Source organism: Podarcis cretensis (genome assembly GCF_951804945.1).
Source record: "Podarcis cretensis genome assembly, chromosome: 2".
NCBI classification, from domain to species: domain Eukaryota; kingdom Metazoa; phylum Chordata; class Lepidosauria; order Squamata; family Lacertidae; genus Podarcis; species Podarcis cretensis.
Window position 1 is genome coordinate 115,351,999 of NC_137171.1, and position 13,842 is coordinate 115,365,840.

General features: G+C 45.7%; 2 long non-coding RNA genes across 3 annotated transcripts; one reads left to right on the forward strand and one right to left on the reverse strand.

Annotated features, from left to right (window-relative positions):
• Nucleotides 1–627: 627 nt before the first annotated feature.
• Nucleotides 628–12,654, reverse strand: LOC307209157. 2 transcript variants are annotated; one of them, XR_013835356.1, is made up of 5 exons: nucleotides 10,938–12,654; nucleotides 7,848–7,943; nucleotides 2,320–2,420; nucleotides 1,904–1,989; nucleotides 628–956 (listed from the first exon to the last, which is right to left on the reverse strand). It is a non-coding gene; the product is annotated as an uncharacterized lncRNA (long non-coding RNA). The 2 variants fall into 2 exon arrangements; XR_013835357.1 differs by lacking the exons at nucleotides 7,848–7,943; nucleotides 10,938–12,654 and adding an exon at nucleotides 5,966–6,274 and having other exon boundaries at nucleotides 631–956.
• On the forward strand, nucleotides 2,800–3,668 carry LOC307209275. The gene is made up of 2 exons (XR_013835501.1): nucleotides 2,800–3,052; nucleotides 3,292–3,668. It is a non-coding gene; the product is annotated as an uncharacterized lncRNA (long non-coding RNA).
• Nucleotides 12,655–13,842: the final 1,188 nt, after the last annotated feature.

Here is a 13,842-nt window from a genome sequence, read left to right on the forward strand (position 1 = left end):
ACACAGTGAAGGCACCTGCTTGATATCAAGAGGCAAGGAGTCCCAAAGTGTAGGTGCTGCCGCACCAAATGACCAGGTTCTTACAAATGCAGAACTGGTGTCTTGTTTGTGGCCCCCCCATAGGTTTCCGGCTTCCAGGTTCTGCTCTGGTTTTTAACCAGAATGTTAAGGTCAGCCAACCGGAGACAGGGGCACAACTGTGGCTTCGCCAGGCAGACAGCATATGCCCAACCCAGAAATTTGTGATCAGGACCAGAATCAAGCTTGGGTGTCTATGGACACAAAAATTCAGTCCTGATTCCCTTTCCGGTTTCCTCCCAGCGAAAGATTCCTGCATCGCACAGGGTTGGACTAGATGGCTCTTGTGGTCCCTTCCAACTCTATGATCCTATGAATGTACAGTGGTACCTCGGGTTAAGAACTTAATTCGTTCTGGAGGTCCGTTCTTAACCTGAAACTGTTCTTAACCTGAAGCACCACTTTAGCTAATGGGGCCTCCCGCTGCCGTCATGCGATTTCTGTTCTCATCCTGAGGTAAAGTTCTTAACCTGAGGTATTATTTCTGGGTTAGTGGAGTCTGTAACCTGAAGCGCCTGTGACCCGAGGTACCACTGTAAATTCTTTTTGGGGTGGGACAGGGAGTTGTTTATTGGCAGCTGCCTGAAAGGAGATGCTTTCTAGGCAGCAGCTCCTCCCATCTATGGTTTCCTTCAGACTGCGCAGGACATGCCACACAGCCTCTATGTTGATTACTGTCCTTGGCTGGCCGGCTGATCTTTTCTTAACCTGAAAGGTAATAGTGAGACTCCACTTGATGTTTCTTGGTCCTTCGCACAGCTTCAGATGTTCCCAGCTCTGCAGTGGCTTCTGTTCCTCCTCCTCCTCAATCCTCAATTTCTCACCATAGAAGAGGAGCTGCAAGGTTGCTTTTTGAGAGGTGCAGAGGTGTTGGAGATCTGCAATCCAGGCGGGAGGCAGAGCAGAATTAATTTTTCTTTCATTCTGCTGCAAAGGACAATAGTGATCATTATCTGTGAAATGGATCTAAGCAAGCACGTCTCTCTCATCTCCCACTAGAAACTAAATGCCCAGCATTGTTCCTTGTACTTTCCTCACCCAGGGAAGGAACTATCCCTGGGTGACTATGGGAGGGAAGACAGAAACTAAAGAGAATGAAATTATGTGGGATGGCAGAGAATGGTATCTGCTCCATCTGCGCCCAGAGACTGAGGCTTGACACAGAGGGAGGAAAGGAATTTTATGGTCTATATGGTAATGTTCATAACCGCACATACATAGATCAGCACAGGAAGACCAACCTGGAACCATTTTGATTCCTAAACTGACCAAATGTTTTCTCTGCAAGGTCAAAATGGAAAAGCCTCCCCATTGTCTTTTCCTTCACAAATCCTGTCTTAAGGGTATGTCTGTGTTTGAATAAGGGTGTGAGCCTTATCATTACAAAAGACTGGCCAGGCTCCTCAGGCAATCCAATCAAGTAACCTGCCAGACAGGAAATAAACAAGGACAAGAGAAAAACAATATTGAAATTTCTGTTTTAAGACCACCTTTTTGTGATGTATCTGAGGGGTGGTCTTAGGTTACACCCCTCCTTTTTTCTTCTAAAAAGCTATCTATGTTATGATGTTTCTGGGGGTGGTCTTGATCTACAGGGTGGCAATTTCAAAAGTCTTTACAAGGCCTTGCGCACCATTTTTCTGGGTTCCTCCTCCTCTCCTACAGGTGAGGGGAGCACCCTGTTGCAACAGATCAATAAAGATCAAGCTTACTAGCTGCTTTGCTTCTCAATATTCTCTGGTTGGCCTCTGTTATTTTCTCCTACTGATAGGGAACCTATGTAAGGACTCTATATGGGCTCTTGGATACCCCATAAGGGACATACCTGAAAGGCCCAGAGCACTCCTTGTCCCAAGAGCTTAAGATGACGGACAGTTCAAGGAAGGCTGTCTTCTCTTCCATTTCCATTTGCTAGATGGTGGAAGGAGAAAAGGGAGTCAGGATGGATAATATATTCAGGTTCTGCAACAACAAGGGGCCACATCATTCAGGAGGATTCCCTGGGAAAGGGACTTTTAAATTCCCTACAAAGGTCACAACATTAATCAGGGAAATAACTTTCTAGAAGCTTAGGGGTGCCCACCCTTGGAATTCCTGCAGGAGAAAGGGGCAACCCCAAACAGAAGCAAGGCAGCCTTGTGTGTTTAAAAAAATCCAATCCTTTCTGGATTTATCCCCCCCCCCCCGGTTTATTATTGTTAGACTCGTACTTTTTCACTTCCCAACATGAGCAACACTTACAAGAAGCCCTTGAATCTTCTTTTCCGTGTCTGTTTTTCCCCACTTCCAAATGCTGCCCGTCTCATTGCCTCCAGGTTCTTTGCAAGAGCGTCAATTTGATCCTGAAGAGAAAACATAAACCAGTTTGTTTTGTTTTTGGTTCCTTTATTGTCTATTTCTGAAGTGAAATCCGAGGGGCAAAGTTGAATGGCATGCGTGCTCCTTGCCCTCACATTCCTGTGCTTTTTTACAGAGATCTCCTGCAACCTTCCAAATCCCCTTGCAGCATTTGAATGGGTTGGATTCAATAGATTACAGGGTGTAAGTGAAGTAAGGGGTTTAACACACCTTGATAATGAGGCATCTGATCAAGGCCTGTATTTTAAAATGAGCTTAAAGATATATATTTGCAAATGTTTGTATGTTTCATGCCAGGCAGAAAAGCAGCTGGCTAAGTACTTTGACAGTTGTTTATCCTCCTGGACAAGGGCCCCCCTGATTTATAGCACTAGCAGGAGACAAATTTCTCAAAGTTTTAAAAGGGAATTACAGGCTGGGAGCAAAGGTTATACTGACCCTACATATTACAGAATACAATCAAGCTGAAAAAAACACTAATTAAGAGTTGGTAAATAGTAAGATTTATTGTTTAACAGAAAATAATACCATGTGCCTCCCATCAGACTCTAGCCATATTTTCCTAAAGTTAAAGGGCAAGAGCTAATGGGAAAAGCAGCTGGCTGGGAAAGGGGGGGTGTAAACTGAAGAGGCTTCTTTGAAGCTGTTTTTACTGAGTTCCTTTTTACTTTGAAAAGGCCTTTTTTTCTAAAAAGCTATCTATGTTATGTATGAGATTTTGTTGGCTTAATGTAATTGTGCAAAGGATTTAGAAAGTAAGAAATGTTAGATTCTTATGTTAGATTCTTATTTCATTGATGGTGTGTGAGAATGTGAACCCAAGATCTCTGTTTAGATAGAATGTAATACCATGAGCCATCTGTTTTAGCCATTTGTTTTGGAATGCAGGGGCAACAGGGGCAAAAGGTGATCTGGTAATTAAGGTGCCTTGTTGAGGCAAATGTAAGATATATGGCTACTTGTCTGCCATTTGTGGATAGAAGGAAATATAGCTCTTTGTCTCCCATAAAAGGTAATAGGAAATGGCTGTATCTTTTATGACTGGTTCTAGCAAACAGCCAATAGGAATTTCAACCAGGCTGATTGGACAGAGGCAGCCAAAGGAGGAGCAAGGGGGCTGGGCTGAGGAAATATAAGTGCTGGCCATCAGGGCTGGAGTGTCAGAGCTTTGGTAACCATATACCACTGTGTCTATCATTTATTTGTCTGACAAATAAATTATTTTAATTTCTCTATTGCTGCGTTGAATATTTCATTCCAGCTAAGCGTTAACCACAAGCAGGGTGCTACAATAGGAAGGAAGGGAGACCTCCCCAATGCTTTGGGAAGAGAATACACTCAAGAATGAGAGAACATAAAAAGTGTCCTCCTAATCTGGATCAGGCCAGCATCTCTTTTTCACAGTGTCCAACCAGATGCCTCTCTTAGACCTGAGTGGTGCTAAACCACAGAGCCTAGGGCTTGCCACTCGGAAGGTCGGCGGTTCGAATCCCCACGACGGGGTGAGCTCCCGTTGCTCGGTCCCTGCTCCTGCCAACCTAGCAGTTCGAAAACACGTCAAAGTGCAAGTAGATAAATGGGTACCGCTCCGGTGGGAAGGTAAACAGCGTTTCCGTGCGCTGCTCTGGTTCGCCAGAAGCGGCTTAGTCATGCTGACCACATGACCTGGAAGCTGTGTGTGGACAAACACTGGCTCTCTCGGCCTATAGAGCGAGATGAACTCCGAAACCCCAGAGTCATCCACAACTGGACCTAATGGTCAGGGGTCCCTTTACCTTTTACCGTAGTGCTGTAATACAAAGACACATTTCCTATTAAGGTAAAACCTAAAGGACCCCTGGATGGTTAAGTCCAGTCAAAGGCGACTATGGGGTTGTGCCGTTCATCTCGCTTTCAGGCTGGGGGAGCCGGCATTTGTCCACAGACAGCTTTCCGCGTCATGTGGCCAGCATGACTAAACCACTTCTGGCACAATGGGACACTGTGACAGAAACCAGAGCACACGGAAATACTGTTTACCTTCCCACCGCAGCGGTATCTATTTATCTACTTGCACTGGTGTGCTTTCGAACTGCTAGGTTGGCAGGAGCTGGGATAGAGCAACGGGAGCGGGAATTTGAACCACCAACCTTCTGATCAGAAAGCCCAAGAGGCTCAGTGGTTTAGACTGAGGCATCTGATCAAGGCCTGTATTTTAAAAATGAGCTTAAAGATGTTTTTATGCCAGGCAGAAGACCAGCTGTCTAAAAGACTTTTGGCAGATGTTTATCGTCCTGGACAAGGGCCCCCCTGATTTATAGCAGGAGCCAAAATTCTCAAAGTTGTGAAAAGGGAATTGCAGGCTGAGAGCAAAGGTTACTAGGTTACTGACCCTACAGAATAAAAAAGCTGCAAAAACACAATTAAGAGTTGGTAAATAGTAGGATTTATTGTTTAACAAAATATAATACCATGTGTCTTCCATTAGAGACTTGAGCCACAGGTTAAACGGCAAGAGCTAATGGAAAAAGCAGTTGGCCAGAAAAAGGGGGGTTTGCGTTTGGAAAATGTTTTTACTAAGTTCCCTTTTACTTAGAAAAGGGCTTTGCTTCTAAAATCTATATATGTTATGTATGAAATATATTGGCTTAAATGTAATTATGCAAAGGATTTAGAAAGTAGAAATGTTAGATTCTTATGTTAGATTCTTATTTCATAGAATCATATAGTTGGAAGAGACCACAGGGGCCATCGAGTCCAGGAGTCAAAGGAGGGCAAGAGGTAAGCTGGTAATTAAGGTTCCTTGTTGAGGCAAATGTAAGATATATGACTACTTATTTGCCATTTATGGATAGAAGGAAATATAGCTCTTTGTTTCCCATAAAAGGCAATAGGAAATGGGTGTATCTTTTATGACTGGTTCTAGCAAACAGCCAATAGGAATTTCAACCAGGCTGATTGGACAGAGGCAGCCAAAGGTGGAGCAAGGGGGCTGGGCTGAGGAAATATAAGTGCTGACCATCAGGGCTGGAGTGGGCAGAGCTTTGGTAACCATATACCACTGTGTCTCTCATTTATTTGTCTGACAAATAGATTATTATTTTAATTTCTCTATTGCTGCGTTGAATATTTCATTCCAGCTAAGCGTTAACCACAAGCAGGGTGCTCCAAGACCACAGTGCCACCTGCGCTATGTGTGTTGAAACATCTAATATTCAGTTTTACTGAATGCCCTCAGGTTCTCGTATGATGAGAGAGAAATAATTCTGTCCATCTGCTTTCTTCACACTGTGCATAATTTTATGTCCCTCTTATCTTGTCTTATCTTTTGTTTTTCTAAACTCAAAAGCCTCAGATGTCAGCATCCCACAGGGGAGTTTAAGATGTCGCAAGGCCGTAGGACAGAATGAATTGTTTTCCTTTGAGCTCAGCAAGCAATTGGAAATGTCAAAGCTGGTAGCATCACACAGTGCTATGGAGTGCATAAGAAGTGGAGTGCTGGATGAGACCAGTGGCCTGTTCTCACAGTGTCCAACCAGACAGCACTTACAAGCTCGTCTTGGCTTTCCTTTAAGATGGCTGCTCCGTATGCCAGAACCTTCTCTCTTTCTTGACACAAAATCTCCTCGGGACTGCAGAGTTGTTCCTGGAAAGAAACATGAGTTGTACTTTGGTTCTTTTTTTTCCTTTTCGGTTTATTCAGTATTTATGATATCAAAATTGAGAAAGTGAGAGGGAAGTTGAATGCAATGCTCGTGACTTAAGTTTGATGGAGGTCTCTTTCACCTTCCATGTCACATTGTAGCATTCAACATAGAATTGTAGAGTTGGAAGGGACCCCGAGGGTCATCTAGCCCAACCTCCTGGTATGCCCCGTGGAGGACCTTAAGGTCCACAAATTACAACACTTTGGAGGTCCCGAGCTGCAAGGTAGTTAGATTGGTCTCAACTAGGGCCAGGGCCTTTTCAGTACTGGCCCCGACGTGGTGGAACGCTCTGTCACAAGAGACCAGGGTCTGCAGGACTTGACATCTTTCCGCAGGGTCTGCAAGACAGAGCTGTTCTGCCTGGCCTTTGGTTTGGACTCAGTCTGACCCTTATGTTTCCCTCCCCTTATGGTTTTGATCTATGGGCTACTTTTAAAATGAGGCTGCATTTTAAATTGCATTTTAACGTGTATTTTAAATTGTCTCCCCCCCCCATTATGTTTTTATTGTAATTTTTACTGTTGTTAGCCACCCTGAGCCCGGTTCTGGCCGGGGAGGGTAGGGTATAAATATTGTTGTTGTTGTTGTTGTTGTTGTTGTTGCAGGGATATGCAGCTGTCCCATACAGGGATCAAACCTGCAACCTTGGAATTACCAGCACCAAGCTCTAACCCAGTGTTTCTCAACTGCGGGCCATATGGCCCCTTGGGGACCCTCATGATATTTCAAACAAGGTCAGAAAAAGGTTGAGAAACACTGCTCTAACCAACTGAGCTACCCAACTGGGTTAGATTGAATAAGTTAGTGGGGTTTAACACTCCTTGAAATGAAATCCTGGGGAAGGGCATCGTTGCTGATTTCTTGGGGAAATAACAAATTCAAGAAAGAGAGAACAAGAGGCCTGCATCCTCTTCTCACACTGACCAATCAAATGCCTCTGAGAAGCCTATTGGAGATATTTGAGGGCGTCAATAAGCAAATAGATATAGGTGACCCGGTGGACATACTGTACTTGGACTAATGTGCGGAATTTGGCAGCCATGTTGCTCACCAAGGCAAGATGGTTTGAGCATATTGTACCCATCTTGGTCCGACTGCACTGGCTGCCAATTAGCTTCTGGGCCCAATTCAAAGTGCAGGTTTTGGAGTATACAATGGTACCTCGGGTTAAGAACTGAATTCGTTCCGGAGGTCCGTTCTTAACCTGAAACTGTTCTTAACCTGAAGCACCACTTTGGCTAATGGGGCCTCCTGCTGCCGCCACAGCATGATTTCTGTTCTCACCCTGAAGCAAAGTTCTTAACCCGAGGTACTATTTCTGGGTTAGCGGAGTCTGTAACCTGAAGAGTCTGTAACCTGAAGCGTCTGTAACCCGAGGTACCACTGTAAAGCTTTAAGTGGCTCAGGACCGCAATACCTCAAGGACTGCCTCTCCCCATAGGGACCAACCCAGACCCCAAGATCATCATCTGAGGGCCTTCTTTATGGGCCTCCTCTTATCTTTTGTTTTTCTAAACTCAAAAGCCTCAGATGTCAGCCTCCCACAGGGGAGTTTAAGATGTCGCAAGGCCGTAGGACAGAATGAATTGTTTTCCTTTGAGCTCAGCAAGCAATTGGAAACGTCAAAGCAGGTAGCATCACACAGTGCTATGGAGTGCATAAGAAGTGGAGTGCTGGATGAGACCAGTGGCCTGTTCTCACAGTGTCCAACCAGACAGCACTTACAAGCTCGTCTTGGCTTTCCTTTAAGATGGCTGCTCCGTATGCCAGAACCTTCTCTCTCTCTTGACACAAAATCTCCTCGGGACTGCAGAGTTGTTCCTGGAAAGAAACATGAGTTGTACTTTGGTTCTTTTTTTTCTTTTTCGGTTTATTCAGTATTTATGATACCAAAATTGAGAAAGTGAGAGGGAAGTTGAATGCAATGCTCGTGACTTAAGTTTGATGGAGGTCTCTTGCACCTTCCATGTCACATTGTGGCATTCAAAATAGAATTGTAGAGTTGGAAGGGACCCCGAGGGTCATCTAGCCCAACCTCCTGGTATGCCCCGTGGAGGACCTTAAGGTCCACAAATTACAGCACTTTGGAGGTCCCGAGCCGCAAGGTAGTTAGATTGGTCTCAACTAGGGCCAGGGCCTTTTCAGTACTGGCCCCGACTTGGTGGAACGCTCTGTCACAAGAGACCAGGGTCTGCAGGACTTGACATCTTTCCGCAGGGCCTGCAAGACAGAGCTGTTCCGCCTGGCCTTTGGTTTGGACTCAGTCTGACCCTTATGTTTCCCTCCCCTTATGGTTTTGATCTATGGGCTACTTTTAAAATGAGGCTGCATTTTAAATTGCATTTTAACGTGTATTTTAATTTGCCCCCCATTATGTTTTTATTGTAATTTTTACTGTTGTTAGCCACCCTGAGCCCGGCTCTGGCTGGGGAGGGTGGGGTATAAATGTTGTTGTTGTTGTTGTTGTTGTTGTTGCTGCAGGGATATGCGGCTGTCCCATACAGGGATCAAACCTGCAACCTTGGAATTACCAGCACCAAGCTCTAACCCAGTGTTTCTCAACTGCGGGCCATATGGCCCCTTGGGGACCCTCATGATATTTCAAACAAGGTCAGAAAAAGGTTGAGAAACACTGCTCTAACCAACTGAGCTACCCAACTGGGTTAGATTAAATAAGTTAGTGGGGTTTAACACTCCTTGAAATGAAATCCTGGGGAAGGGCATCGTTGCTGATTTCTTGGGGAAATAACAAATTCAAGAAAGAGAGAACAAGAGGCCTGTGTCCTCTTCTCACACTGACCAATCAAATGCCTCTGAGAAGCCTATTGGAGATCTTTGAGGGCGTCAATAAGCAAATAGATATAGGTGACCCGGTGGACATACTGTACTTGGACTAATGTGCGGAATTTGGCAGCCATGTTGCTCACCAAGGCAAGATGGTTTGAGCATATTGTACCCATCTTGGTCCGACTGCACTGGCTGCCAATTAGCTTCTGGGCCCAATTCAAAGTGCAGGTTTTGGAGTATACAATGGTACCTCGGGTTAAGAACTGAATTCGTTCCGGAGGTCCGTTCTTAACCTGAAACTGTTCTTAACCTGAAGCACCACTTTGGCTAATGGGGCCTCCCGCTGCCGCCACAGCACGATTTCTGTTCTCACCCTGAAGCAAAGTTCTTAACCCGAGGTACTATTTCTGGGTTAGCGGAGTCTGTAACCTGAAGAGTCTGTAACCTGAAGCGTCTGTAACCCGAGGTACCACTGTAAAGCTTTAAGTGGCTCAGGACCGCAATACCTCAAGGACTGCCTCTCCCCATAGGAACCAACCCAGACCCCAAGATCATCATCTGAGGGCCTTCTTTATGTGCCTCCTCTGTGAGAGGTCCGGAGGGTGGCAACACGAGAACGGGGCCTTCTCTGCAGTGGCTCCCCGTTTGTGTGATGGTGTCCCCAGGGAGGCTTGCCTGGCGCCTTTCTTATAGACTTTTAGGCGACAGGTGAAAACGTTCCTCTTCAACAAGGCCTTTGGCTGATTAATACTCTTCATTCTTTTAAATGTGTTTTTTTTTGGGGGGGTGCTATTTAGTCATGCTGGCCACATGACCTGGAAGCTGTACGCCAGCTCCCTCGGCCAATCAAGTGAGATGAGCGCCGCAACCCCAGAGTCGGCCACGACTGGACCTAATGGTCAGGGGTCCCTTTACCTCTACTTTATTCTGAATATAAATAAACATGGTGTAGCAACAGAGGCCAGCTTACTTCCCCAAAGGATACTTTCCTCCTTTCCAATTCTACAGAACGACTTCTAATATAGCTATAAGAAGTGCTCTGGTTATGGGTGACAAATACAGTGGTACCTCTGGATGCGAACAGGATCCGTTCTGGAGCCCCGTTCGCATCCTGAAGCGAACGCAACCTGCGTCTGTGTGTCTGCACGTGCACGGGTTGCGATTCACAGCTTCTGCGCATGAGTGTGACGTCATTTTGAGCGTCTGCGCATGCGCGAGCAGCGAAAACCGGAAGTAATGCGTTCCGTTACTTCCGGGTTGCCGCGGAGCATAACCTGAAAACGCTCGACCTGAAGCATATTTAACTTGAGGTATGACTGTAGTCCCAAACTTAGGGCAGGTGTGAAGAGAACCTTTTCCCCTCCAGCTTCTCTGGTCATGGCCAGAGTAATTGTAATTCAGCAACTCGGGGGGACGGGGACTTCCTGTTCTCATTCCATACCCTCCAACATTTCTCTGAGGAAAATAGGGGCGTCCTATTCCAGAGTAATTGTAATTCAGCAACTCGGGGGGACGGGGACTTCCTGTTCTCATTCCATACCCTCCAACATTTCTCTGAGGAAAATAGGGGCGTCCTATTCCATCATAAAAATAGTAATAAGTTTATTATTTACATGCCACCCATTAAAAACACCCCTATACAGGGCTCCCTTCTGATGTCTTTTAAAGGTTGTACGGTTTCTTATCTCCTTGGCTCAGGGGTTGCATACCATCCAACGTTTCTCTGTTGAAAGTAGGGACATCCTATTCCATACCCTCCAACATTTCTCCGGTTAAAATAGGGACGTCCTAAGGAAAAGTGGGACATTCTAGGATCAAACTGGGACAGCTTCTGTAAATCCGGGCCTGTTCCTGGAAAATAGGGACTTTTGGAGCGTCTGCCATTCCACTTAATGAAATACTCCACCTCCTTACCACAAAGCTCACTGGAGCATTCCTTTTATGGAGACACACTGCAACATTTTGTTGCAGGACTTGCTTGCCCATAGCTAGTAGAGTATTACTAGAATAGAAAACGTGATTTCCTACCTTGTATATTTCAGGCGCTTCATCCAGAGGAACAACCTTGTGTTTTTTGTGTTCCTTGGCTTTGTCACAAATCACACAGATGGCGGTTTTGTGGTTTTTACAGAAGAGTTTCCGGGGTTCCTGGTGTTTTTCGCAGAAGCTCCATGTTCCCCTCTGACTTCTGGAGAGATCCTCAGCAAGACCCCCAGCAGCCATAGCTGCCTCCGGCACAAGAGTTACTTTTTTCTCTGCTGTCTTTTGTTAAAAACTTATTTCACAAACTGGGTGTTCCCTTTCCTGGAAACCAGGTGACCGGGGATTTCTACTTTGTGTTGCACCTCAGGTGTGTGTCAAAGTCCACAGCCAAAGTGAAAGTTTAAACAATTATAAACAAAATTAAAAAGAATGTGCAAAGCAAACTCTTAGTTGGCAAGGACATTCTGCAACCTTTGATTCAGTACCAGGAAGAAACCTTTGATTTAGTACCAGGAAAGAAACAGGAGAATACAGGAGATAAGACGCCTCATTAACTCTAAATTATTTGGGGCATTTCTCCCAGGTGCCCCAAGTGACATTTCAGGCTCAGTTAGCTGTAATATCAAAGATGACATTTGGGGGTGCTATTTCTCTAAAATGCATGTGGAATTTAGGGAGTGGAAAACCAATTTCCTCTGGATTTTAATGAACTTCCAGAGTGGGATGCAGTAAAAACCAAGACACCACAAAAGTTGTTGAGCTGCTTCTTTTTTTAAGGAAACCACCAAAATTGTTGAGCTTTTTAAAGGCAATTCCCAAAGTTGTTCAGCTTCTATTCCCTTTTTATTCTGATATATGATAGCACTATAGTAGTAGTAGTAGTAGTAATAATGTTTTTTTATGCTCCACCCTCCCCGCCCAGGACCAATAAAATTACAATAAAATGTAATGGAGGGAAAGCAGTAACCCAGTCTGAAAGAAAGACTTGATCAGGCCTCAGGCTCAGACCATGATAAAGTCTGAAATATGGGAGGGGTAGCTGAAAGATACTCGGAGTCGAGTGGTAATTTCATGGTCTTTATTCAGCTCGTAGTAGCAATGATGAAACTTTCCCCAAAACGTCTAGCTATATATACATTATTTACACAATGGGCCTCGCATGATTGGCTAATTCCAGGCTGCTCCTGCAGGCCAATCAGGTTGCTGATTCACTTCATCCAGGAGCCTGACTGGCTGCTCCTGTAGGCCAATCAGGTTGCTGATTCACTTCATCCAGGAGCCTGATTGGCTGCTCCTGTAGGCCAATAAGGTCGCTGATTCATTTCCACCTGGAGCTAGATTGGGTGGCTCCTGCGGACCAATCAGACTGCTGCATTCTAGATCCTTTTGTTCTAGGATTCAGCTCAGTACATAACAGTAGCTAATTGTCAGAAGATACAATATGGAGGAGGAGAAATTGGGAACCCAGGATGTGTCTTGACTCTGAAGAGAGATCTGCCATGCTGGGAAGCAAACAGTTGGATGCTGTGGAGGAGGAAAGTGGGCCTTCAGAAGAGCCCCCCACCCTCTAGACTCTAGATATTCTCAGTTCAAAGTCTCCTACAGCAGCGCCTCCAGCTCTCCTTCAGTTTCATTGGATCACTCCAGGAGCTAAGATCACGAAAAATCTCCCTATCTATTTTCTCAGCATCTCCACCATGTTATAAAGCCCTCTTCAGAGATGTGCTCTGTGACAGGGGGCGGTATGGAGGGTATGGAGGACTCCCTGGTCCTGAATGGGGTAACTGTACCCCTGAATGACCAGGTGCGCAGCCTGGGAGTCATTCTGGACTCACAGCTGTCCATGGAGGCACAGGTCAGTTCTGTATCCAGGGCAGCTGTCTACCAGCTCCACCTGGTACGCAGGCTGAGACCCTACCTGCCCGTGGACTGTCTTGCCAGAGTGGTGCATGCTCTGGTTATCTCCCACTTCGACAACTGCAATGCGCTCTACGTGGGGCTACCTTTGAAGGTGACCCGGAAACTGCAATTAATCCAGAATGCGGCAGCTAGACTGGTGACTGGGAGTGGCCGCCGGGACCACATAACACTGGTCCTAAAGATTCTTTATTGGCTCCTAGTGCGTTTCTGAGCACAATTCAAAGTGTTGGTGCTGACCTTTAAAGTGCTAAACGACCTCGGCCCAGTATACCTGAAGGAGCGTCTCCACCCCCGTCATTCAGCCCAGACACTGAGGTCCAGCGCTGAGGGCCTTCTGCTGGTTCCCTTACTGTGAAGTTACAGGAAACCAGGCAGAAGGCCTTCTCTGTAGTCACATTCACCATCTGGAACACCCTCCCTTCAGATGACAAGGAGATAAATCAACTATCTGACTTTTAGAAGACATCTGAAGGCAGCCCTGTTTAGGGAAGTTTTTAATGTTTGATGTTTTACTATGTCTCGATATATGCTGTGAGCCGCACAGAGTGGCTGGCCGGGGTATGAATATTACTACTACTACTACTACTACATCTCAAGATTGTTGCTCATGGGGAGATCTTCTGGGGGTTCTGCTCCTCCTCTAAGGTCTGAGCAGGCCTGAATCTTGACATCGCCCCTGCCCTGGCTTATGCAGGGATAGTCAGCATGGTGGGTTTTAGACATTTTAAATGGCAACTCCCATAAGCTCCAGCTGGCATGGCCGATGCTTAGGGATGATGGGAACTGTAGTCCACAATGCCTAAAGTTAATCACTCTGGCTTCCCCAGCTATAATTGCATGAGCAATTATGATGGTGTGATGCTAAATCTCTGTTCCCTTTTCTTCACCAGACACTGTGGAATCTGGACTTGAGCTGCAAAAAGGTAAATTTCAGGGTCGAATAGTGGCACAATTTCAGGAGAACTGGAATCTGCTTCTCAAAAGATGAGGCCACTGCAGTTCTTCTGTCCAGCCCTTATTTTCGCCCAGT